Below are 10,069 nucleotides of genomic sequence, written 5' to 3' on the forward strand. Positions count from 1 at the left end.
AGTACTCACTCCTCGTGTCTTAGGCAAAATAAAAACACTGAAAAAGGAAGAGAACGAGACGTAAAATAAAGGAGTTACAGCGAATTCGAACTCTTTTCTTTTTAAAGCCCTTTGACAGCTTAGCTAGGAGCAGATCTCATTCTCATCTCATTGGTGACATACAATAAGTGCTAGACCATGCGGCAAATTGGCAGCCTCCATTTAGCATGATATTTAGGAGGATCTTGCTGGGCATTTATGACCCCTTTCGGCCCCCTACCTTTGTTCCTTTAGACTCTATTCAGAAGTATAATGACAGTAATGGAAAGTCCTGTGTGTGAGTCTGCTCTCACCATGAACTGTTCTAAATAATAGAGCAGCTCATTTGGTATTTAACACCTTTCTGGTGACATTTCACCGTCCCTTCTTGATCACAATGAGAACAATATCCCATTCAATTATTCTTATCTAGCCCTGGTTGGAATGATATTTAAGCTTTAATTATATTCCCCAGCGTGCAGCCCAGACAGGCAGAGAGAGAGAAAATCAAGAAAATGGTCACAAAAAAAGGACACATCTTCAACTTTCAATAGCATTCACCTTCAAATCAGTGTCATTAATAGGGCACCCTGCTTCCTGCAGCTCTGAACAGGATGTGACTGACCTCCTGCAACAGGGTTCCTTGTGCCCCTCCTGCAGTTTTTAAACCAGTTTCATGTATGGTTCTACCAAGGCCGGCAGACCAAGAATTTAAAGGGCAGCTGCTTACTGTCAGGAATTTCTGTTAACAGGAACTTTAGGAAGGATGTCAAGGCCTTGGAGAGGGTGCAGAGGAGATTTACTAGAATGGTACCAGAGATGAAGGACCTCAGTTATATGGAGGGGCTAGAGAAGCTGGGATTGTTCTCCTTCGAGCAGAGACAGTTGAGGGGAGATTTAATAGGGGTGTTCAAATTATGAAGTGTTTTGATAGAATAAATGAGGAGAAACTTTTTCCACTGGCAGGAGGGTCGGTAACCAGAGCACACAGATTTAAGATCATTGGCAAAGGAACCAGTGGGGATATAAGAAGGATTTATTTTATGCAGAGATTTGTTATGATCTACTTGAACGGGTGGAGGAAGCTGATTCAATAGTAACTTTAGAAAGGGAATTGGATAAATACTCGAAAAGGAAAAATATGTAGGCCTATGAGGAGAGAGCAGGGGAGTGGGTCGAATCGAAGAGCTCTTACAAAGTGGCAGCACGGGCACAATGGGCCGAATGGTCTCCTTCTGTGCTGTATGATTCTATTCCTCTAAACCAAATCAATACTTCCTTAAGGAGAACACTCCCTCTCCAGATCTTTCACACTGACCCAAAGGCCATGAGTTCCTTTGTCCTTTTGTTTCCAAGCTGGACAGGAAACTAAGTGCTTAACCTCTGACCACCCCCCCCCCAATGGCGCACCCCCTACCCCCCCACCGCACCCCCCCCTACCCTGCCACCACCCCCCCCACCAGCTCTCCACTTCCAGGGAGTGATCAGCTAAGCCACCAATCAAACCAGCAAACTCCTGCTTAAGTGAGGGCTCTGAGAAAATGCCCTCAAACAAATAGATCATCCAAAAAGAACGGGTGTTTATAGGAATGTCTAAACAACTTCCATAGTCTCAAATAGAAGTGGTATGCAGGAGGCACCCTTCCTGATAGGCGCGCCAATTGAATTCTAATCCGTGTTTCCCAGAATCTGATTTTCCTGTCATTCTAACCCCTTGTGCACTGAATTTAACTTAACATCACCATTGTAATATAAATTACACTGGAATCTTTCCATGGACAAATAGTCAAAAAACCTGAACTGTGACAGTGGGGTTGCTAGTACAGCAGCATGGGAACATTAGGAACAGGACGAGGCCATTCAGCACCCCCAGCCTGCTCCGCCATTCAATTAAATCATGGCTGATCTGCACCTCATTCCCATTTACCAGCCATTGCTCCATATCTCTTGATAGCCTTACCCAACAAAAATCTATAGAGCTCAGTCTTGAAAGCTCCAATTGATCAAGCATCCACAGCATTTTGGTGGAGAGAGTTCAAAATTTCCCCTTCACCTTGTGTGACAAAATACTTTCTGCCATCATCCCTGAACGGCCTGGCTCTAATTTTAAAATTATGTCCCCTTGTTCTTGATTCCCCCACCAGAGCAAATAGTTTCTCTGTATCTACCCTATCGAATCCTTTTAACATTTTAAACACCTCGATCAGATCACGCCTCAGCACAAACCAAGGAGTGAAATGCAATTTGACAGATGTAACGAGCTATTAGCAGCAGCCTCATTGTGCCCACCAGATTATTTACACACAGTAAATATGGTCTCCCTGGATCCGCAGACATTTGGAATGAATCAGACCCTCGGGAACAAAAAAATAATTAACAATGGTAATGAAATGTTAACCTTCATCTCAAGGGGGCTGGAATACAAAGTGGAGGAAGTTATGCTACAGTTGTATAAAGCTGTAGGAATCAATGGATTCCTATCTAAATCACTGAGGTCGAGGCAGTTCAGTAAATTAACCGAATTTAATTAAACTGGTGAACAAAACAAAAACATGCAGGAGCAACAGCAAACAGGTCTACACAGTAACTAGTTCCACGAGGTCTGAACTCAGAACCTCCCACCTCTGACGTCATGACGTCATCACGTTTCCCGCCACTCGGGGCACCACGTGACCAACGTGATGACGTCATCGCGTTGTTTCAGGGTTTTTACAGAAAGCTTGTTTACACTCAGCAAACGGACATAGGTGCTGTAACATTGCTTTAAAGACAGTTATTCATTTGTACAGGAGTTCATTGGTGGTTTTACCACAAAGCTCTGGTTAGACTGCATCTGGAGCACTGTGTTCAGTTCGGAGCACCGTACCTCAGGAAGGATATACTGGCCTTGGAGTGGGTGCAGCGCAGATTCGCCAGAATGATACCGGGCCTAAAAGGGTTAAATTATGAGGAAAGTTGCACAGACTAGGCTTGTATTTCTTTGAGTATAGAAGATTTAGGGGTGATCTAACTGAGGTGTTTCAGATGATTAAAGTATCCGATAGGGTAAATAGAGAGAAACTATTTCCTCTGGTGGGGGAGTCCAGAACAACAGGGCATAATCTTAAAATTAGAGCTAGGCCGTTCAAGGATGATGTCAGGAAGCACTTCTTCATACAAAGGGTAGTGGAAGTCTAGAACTCCCCAAATATTTCAAAACTGAGATTGATAGGTTTTTGTTAGTTAAGGGTATTAAGGGATATGGAACAAGGCGGGTAAATAGAGTTGAGGTACAGATCAGTCATGATCTAATTGAATGGAAGAACAGGCTCGAGGGGCTGAATGGCGTACTCCTGTTCCAAGGCCAAATGGGCCGCTGAGACTCAGTATCGTGGCTCCTACAGGGAGAATGGGCACTTGGGTAAGGGATTGCAGTGGTAGCCTGGTGCCCCGAGGACTGTACCCAGCACATTTAGGAAAGGGTCAGCCTAGGAGGGGAGAAAAGCGGGTGGCAGGCTTCACTGGGGAGGATAGTCAGGCAGGGTGTTTACACAGCGGGCAATCCCCTGCAGTTTACTCCTAAACTGAAAATGACCCCCAAGAATTCAGGACAGGCTGGATGGACCAGAGGGTCTTTTCCTTGCCATCATTGATTGTGTGAGTTGGAGTGCCTCTCCTGCCTTTCAATAATCTTGGGTCGGGGACGGAAGAATTGCACTCTGTTACAATTTGACGCTGCACCAAAATTCTACCGAAAGATGCCAACGGCTTTAACAAACCAATTATTCTTTCTCTTCCCATTTCACGGCAAAGCAGAATTAAAAACACACAGGAAACCGACAGCAGGGCTTTTGAGAAATTTTCTGTGTAAAAAATGAATATGCTAATAAAAATATAATATTTTCTTTTGCAGGAAGTCACCCAGGGCTATGAGCTGTAGTTTGTTTTAAAAATTTTTTTGCCTGTCAGAGTGTTTAATGTTTTAAAGGGAAATTTTATTAGCGTAGCATTTCTTCAGAGCCCTTCACCTCATTTATAATGAAAAAGTAACAGGACGGAAAAGAGAACCAGGCTGTACTCCGTGATTTATTAATTTTGATAAATACAGTTGAATAATGTGCTTTACCTCGCCCCAAAAAACTGTTGAGTTATCTTGAAATATTCCTGTATATTATTTCTATAAATAAATATTCCTATGGAAAGAACGACTTGCATTTATATAGCACCTTTCACAACCTCAGGACGCCCCAAAGAGCTTTACAGCCAATTAAGTACTTTTGAAGTGTAATCACTGTTGTAATGTAGGAAATGCAGCAGCCAATTTGCGCACAGCAAGCTCCCACAAACAGCAATGTGATAATGACCAGATAATCTGTTTTCGTGATGTTGATTGAGGGATAATATTGGCCAGGACACCGGGGAGAACTCCCCATCTCTTCTTCAAATATTGCCATGGGATCTTTTACATCCAACAGATAGGACAGATGGGGCCTCAGTTTGAGGGAGGCGGAAGGCACTATTGAAGAAAATATTGAAGCAAAATATAAGTCAGATGAAGTCATGATCGAACTGTACAGTGCTCTGGCACACTGCACCTTGAATACTGCGTCCAGTTCTGATCGCTGAGACACAGGGGAGATGTTCCAACACAGGAGGCAGTGCAGAGAAGAGTGACAAGCCAACGATCCCTACAGTCAGTGACCTGAGTTATGGGGAAAGACTGGGGAAATGTGGGCCTTTCAGCCTGGAAAGGAGGTGTCTGAGATGTGGCCTTTTAGAGGAATATAAGATGGTAAATAGTATGGTAAAGTCAAATCCAGAATATTACTTTCAATTAAATTGTGATAGTTGGACAAAGAGACACAGGTTCAAACTAGTAAAAGGCAAATTTAGGTCTGATGTCAGGAAATTCTTCTTCACACAAAGAGCGAACAACTTATGGAATAAACTTCCAGATAGAGTAATGGAGGCAAAACCCTGGAATCATTTAGGAGTCAATTAGATGCTGCAGTGCGACTGTGTGGTACCCCTTTCTGGATGAATGAATAAAGGTGATCCAAATGGCCTTCTTCATCCATAATTTGCTTGTGAAGAGATAGTTTTCTTGTAAGCTTTTGAAGGCAGTGAGAGACGCAGCTGGACAAGGAACCGCTGCAGTGGAAACTTTTATCCTCCCAAGCCCAGAGGTATCGTAGCCAGTTATAGTGACTCTACTAGTGTCCCAACTGCGATTAGCTAACTGCACACAGACCTGAGATTGAATGTGGGTCCCTCCTGCAAGTATCCATACATTGCTAACTGAGTGGGCTGCACTGGAGGCTCAGTTGGTAAAAGTACTGCCCAATGTGCAACTGATCTGGGAAGGCAACGAAGGTCCTAGGTTTTATCGCAGTATTGAGTTAGCTGGTCTCAGCTAGAACAACAATAGGGGGCGCTACAAGTGGTCTCAGCACTCCAAGGCTTATGGACGTGGGAGGAAGTGACATCATCAGAGGCCCCAGAAACCAGACGCAGCTGCACAGTGTCACTATTCAGTCCCAGAAAAATATCAGGCAAGCTCCTGCTCTTGACAGCTATTTATTGATCCTCGCTAGAAGCGATCGGGATTGCGGTGGTGCCATCCACGGTTGAATAGTTTTCTGACAGCCCCTTAACAGGCTCTCGCAGGAAGAGGGCAGGGAAAAGATAATGCCCGGCACTTGTGGAACCAGCTCTTAGCATCAGTCAGTGACATCAGAAAAGAGAGAAGTAAATGAGACAAGAATATTAGTCAGTAACTGCATGAATAAAATCGCACAGCGTAAATTAATTGTTTTGATAGATTCTTGGAGGGCGGTTAAAACACAATTACACCGGAGCCAAAAAATATAGTAAAACTCTATAATTCAGGCAAATACATATTTACTTACAGTAATAGGATTACCACTCAACAGGATTGCAGTTAACGAGCTTTAAATTACATCACTTTCACAATGGCCCCTGATAGAGGATGTGTCTGGAATTCTCACTGTTTGCTGCAAGCCACCTGTGTACTGGCCAGATAATACGGCAATTAGGACACAGTTCAGAACGCTGGGAACTTCATCGTGCTTGAAGCTACTTCAAGTAGTGGATTATAAACATGATGGCCCTAAAGAACTCACCGTTCTTGGTGTTTCTGGAGCTTTTACTGGCCTGTAAATTGGAGTGGAAGACCTCTCCTCAAAGCGATCAGCCAGCCCGAAAGTTAGAAAGAAAAGCCTGCATTTATATAGCGCCTTTCATGACCTCAAGATATCCCAAAGCGCTTTACAGTCAAATAAGTCCTTTTTTGAAGTGTAGTCACTGCTGTAATGTAGGAAAGGCGGCAGCCAATTTGGGCACAGCAAGCTCCCACAAACAGCAATGGGTGGGCAAGAACATGGCAAATGGAATATAATGTGGAGAAATGTGAAGTTATTCACTTTGGTAGGAGAAACAGAAAAGCAGAGTATTTTTTAAATGGTGAGAGATTGGGGAATGTTGGTGTTCAGAGGGACCTGGGTATCCTTGTACACGAGTCACTGAAAGTTAACATGCAGATACAGCAAGCAATTAGGAAAGCAAATGGTATGTTGGCCTTTATTATAAGAGGATTTGAGTATAAGAGTAAAGACGACTTACTGCAATTAAATAGGCCCTGGTGAGACCACACCTGGAGTATTGTGTACAGTTTTTGATGTAAAAAGACGACTGAGCACTTGGTTTGAGTATAAAACAAGGCTTTAATCAACTGTTTCAAAACCATGAGATTTCTAGTTACATCACTAGTTCCTGGTTACAGAAACATCCTGAGCAAGCTGGGCCCACGCCCGAGTATTTATACTCCTTGGACGGCGCCACCAACTGGCCGCCCAGTGTTACTTCATGAGTTATTTCTTCATGAATGATGAGATTCATGACAGTTTTGGTCTCCTTACCTAAGGAAGGATATACTTGCCATAGAGGGAGTGCAACAAAGGTTCACCAGACTGGTTCCTGGGATGGGGGGATTGTCCTAAGAGGACAGATTGAGTAGACTAGGCCTATATTCTCTAGAGTTTAGAAGAATGAGAGGTGATCTCATTGAAACATACAAAATTCTTACAGGGCTTGACAGGGTAGATGCAGGGAGGATGTTTCCCCTGGCTGGGGAGTCTAGAACCGGGGGTCACAGTCTCAGGATAAGGGATTGGCCATTTAGGACTGAGATGAGAAATTTCTTCACTCAGAGGGTGGTGAATCTTTGGAATTCTCTACCCCAGAGGGTTGTGGAGGCTCAGTCGTTGAGTATATTCAAAACAGAGATTGATAGATTTTTGAATATTAAGGGAATCAAGGGATATGGGGATAGTTCAGGAAAGTGGAGATGATGTTGATGATCAGCCATGTTCTTATTGAATGGCGGAGCAGGCTCGAGGGGCCAAATGGCCTACTCCTGCTCCTATTTCTTATGTTCTCAATGAGATAAATGAACAGATAATATCATGTAGGTAACAACAGAAAATGCTGGTAAAACTCAGCAGGCCAGGCAACATCCATGGAGAGAGAAATAGAGTCAACGTTTCGGGTCGAAACCCTTCTACAGAACTGAGAGAAAAGGCAGGAAATGAAACAAAAGGCAGTTTGGGGGCTGGGAAATGGGGGAGGCAGTTCTGTAGAAGTGTTTCGACCCGAAATGTTGACTCTATTTCTCTCTCCACGGATGTTGCCTGGCCTGCTGAGTTTTTCCAGCATTTTCTGTTGTTATTTCAGATTTCCAGCATCCGCAGTATTTTGCTATCGTATCATTTAGGTGTTGGATGAGGGATACCGGGGAGAACTCCCCTGCTCTTCTTTGAAATAGTGCCACCTGAGAGGGCAGACAGGGGTCTCGGTTTAAAGTCTCATCGGAAAGACAATACCTCCGACAGTGCAGCTTTCCCTCTGTACTATATTGGACTGTCAGCCTAGATCTTGTGTTGAAGTCTCTGGAGTGGGACTTGAATCCACGATCTCCTGACTCAGAGCCGAGAGCGAAATGACGGCCCATGGCACCGGTGCTTCGGATTTCCAGTTTTCACTCGCAACGTATTTGGGGTAACTGAGAAGGAGAAATATAAGGCGCAGTTGCTTCGAGGATCAGCTGAAACAGGCAGAAGTGAGGAACGATTGAACAATTGACCTGAAGATTGCCTACCAATTACCGGGGCTGGGACTGCGTGGTCTTTTGGCCCTGTCTCGTTCCCATCAGAGGACTGGGGAGGGGCAAGCAAGAAAGACCAGGCAACGTCAGAAGGTAAGTTCCTTTTTTTCCTTCCTTGTTTTTGGACATTGACCAGAAAGGGCCGATGCCAGAGACCATTACTGCTGCATTTCCACAACCTTTCCATGTACAAGGTCCCATGAAGGGGCGGTTCTAAGTTTGGGTGTATTGGGCCTAGCCTAATGACCTGAAGCCTCAGAACACGGCCGGATTTGGGTCAGGCCAGGCCGAATGTACTTCCGGTCAAGGTTCCCGCTAAGCTGCTGTCTTAGAGGTCCCGTGCAGGCTGCTTACCGGCTTCTCAATGGGAGATTTCGCGCACGCACAAAATTTTGAATGGGCTGCACAGCCGTTAAAGGGACCCCCCAAAAAAATTAGTGGGAACATTGCTTCCGGTATGCTTCTCCTGACTAGTCCCCGGGAAAACTGGCCTCTACCTCTATCGATGTTAATGCAGCTGCCTCATATCGTCAGGCTCAATACCTCATCCCAAAGAAAAGAAAGACTTGCATTTATTTAGCGCCTTTGACAACCTCAGGACATCCTAAATCACTTTACAGCCAATGAAATACTTTTGCTAATGTGTAGTCACTGTTGTAATGTAGAAAACAGAGCAGCTAATTTTGCACTCCCTCAGTACTCTACTAAAGCATCATCCTAGATTTAATGCTCAAATTCCACGAAGCGAGACTTGAACCCCCAACCTTCTGACTCAGAGGTGAGAGTGGTACCCACTGAGCCACGGCTGACACCCTCTTGCTAGCTGTCTCTCTAATGATTTTAATCCAACTCTCTCCCACTATCAGGACCTGTTGTCAAATTTGGTCATCAACAAAATATCAATAAAAAACATGACAAAAAATATATCGTAATAATAAATGGGACTAAATCCTACAAAATGTCCAGGTTTATAGAACTGCATTCTTTTTACATTCTTTGTGTTATGTCAAACGCTTTGGGCTGGCTGAGCCTGTAGATGTAAGCCCGAAGGAATTACTTCGGTCTGTAGATTAAATTTCTATTTATTTCAGCACTGGTGGTTGAACAGCAAGGGTATTGTGGATATTGTTTGATCACTTACTAAATCCACTGCAAACATTTTGGTCTTTTGAGGCATTTCTGTGGCGGTTTTCTTAAACCTTCTGATTGACAGAAAGTAAAAAGGAGTTTTCATTTATAAATTATTATTCATAAACAGGATGTTGCCCTCCCGCCACTTATGACCAACTCATTATAGGGCAGAGCTGGGTAAACAGACCTCAGGAAGTGGTGACCCTCCACAATGGTCAGGAGGGTTGAGTTGTCCCATTCCACACACATATCCCGTATGCCAGACCAGCAGGGATCAGTTGACTTTTCAATATGTTTTCTTTGTCTAGTATTCTCCCCTCCTGCAGATGCTAACTCCTGCTGGGGCTCAACTCCATAGCATCTCCCCCAAGATACGCAAACTCCTCCTTGGATTCAGCCCCACACACTCCCCCAGGGGATGCTAACACCTGCTGGGGCTCAGCTCCACAGACTATCGCCACCTTGCTTAATCTCCAAAAAGAAGTAAAGCTTCCAAGAAGAGAAACAGCTGTGGAATTTCACCATGATTGTCAAAGGTGACGGAAAAAAACCAGCAAGACATCAGTCTAGCATTGGGGAACTGTTCTGAGCTGATTATCTGCCGCACACAAACCTCGGCACCAGCATCGCCCCAGCGCAGACTCCCAACACCTTCACATGCGGAAAACAGCAATGGAATGCGAAGATGATAAATGGACAGAGTGAGCGAGAAGGTGGAAAAATTTGAGAAAATGAACATTAAGCCAGGCAAGTTAGCCA

Source organism: Somniosus microcephalus, chromosome 13 (genome assembly GCF_052327205.1).
Source record: "Somniosus microcephalus isolate GS21.2 chromosome 13, FLI_Smic_1.0, whole genome shotgun sequence".
Classification (NCBI taxonomy): domain Eukaryota; kingdom Metazoa; phylum Chordata; class Chondrichthyes; order Squaliformes; family Somniosidae; genus Somniosus; species Somniosus microcephalus.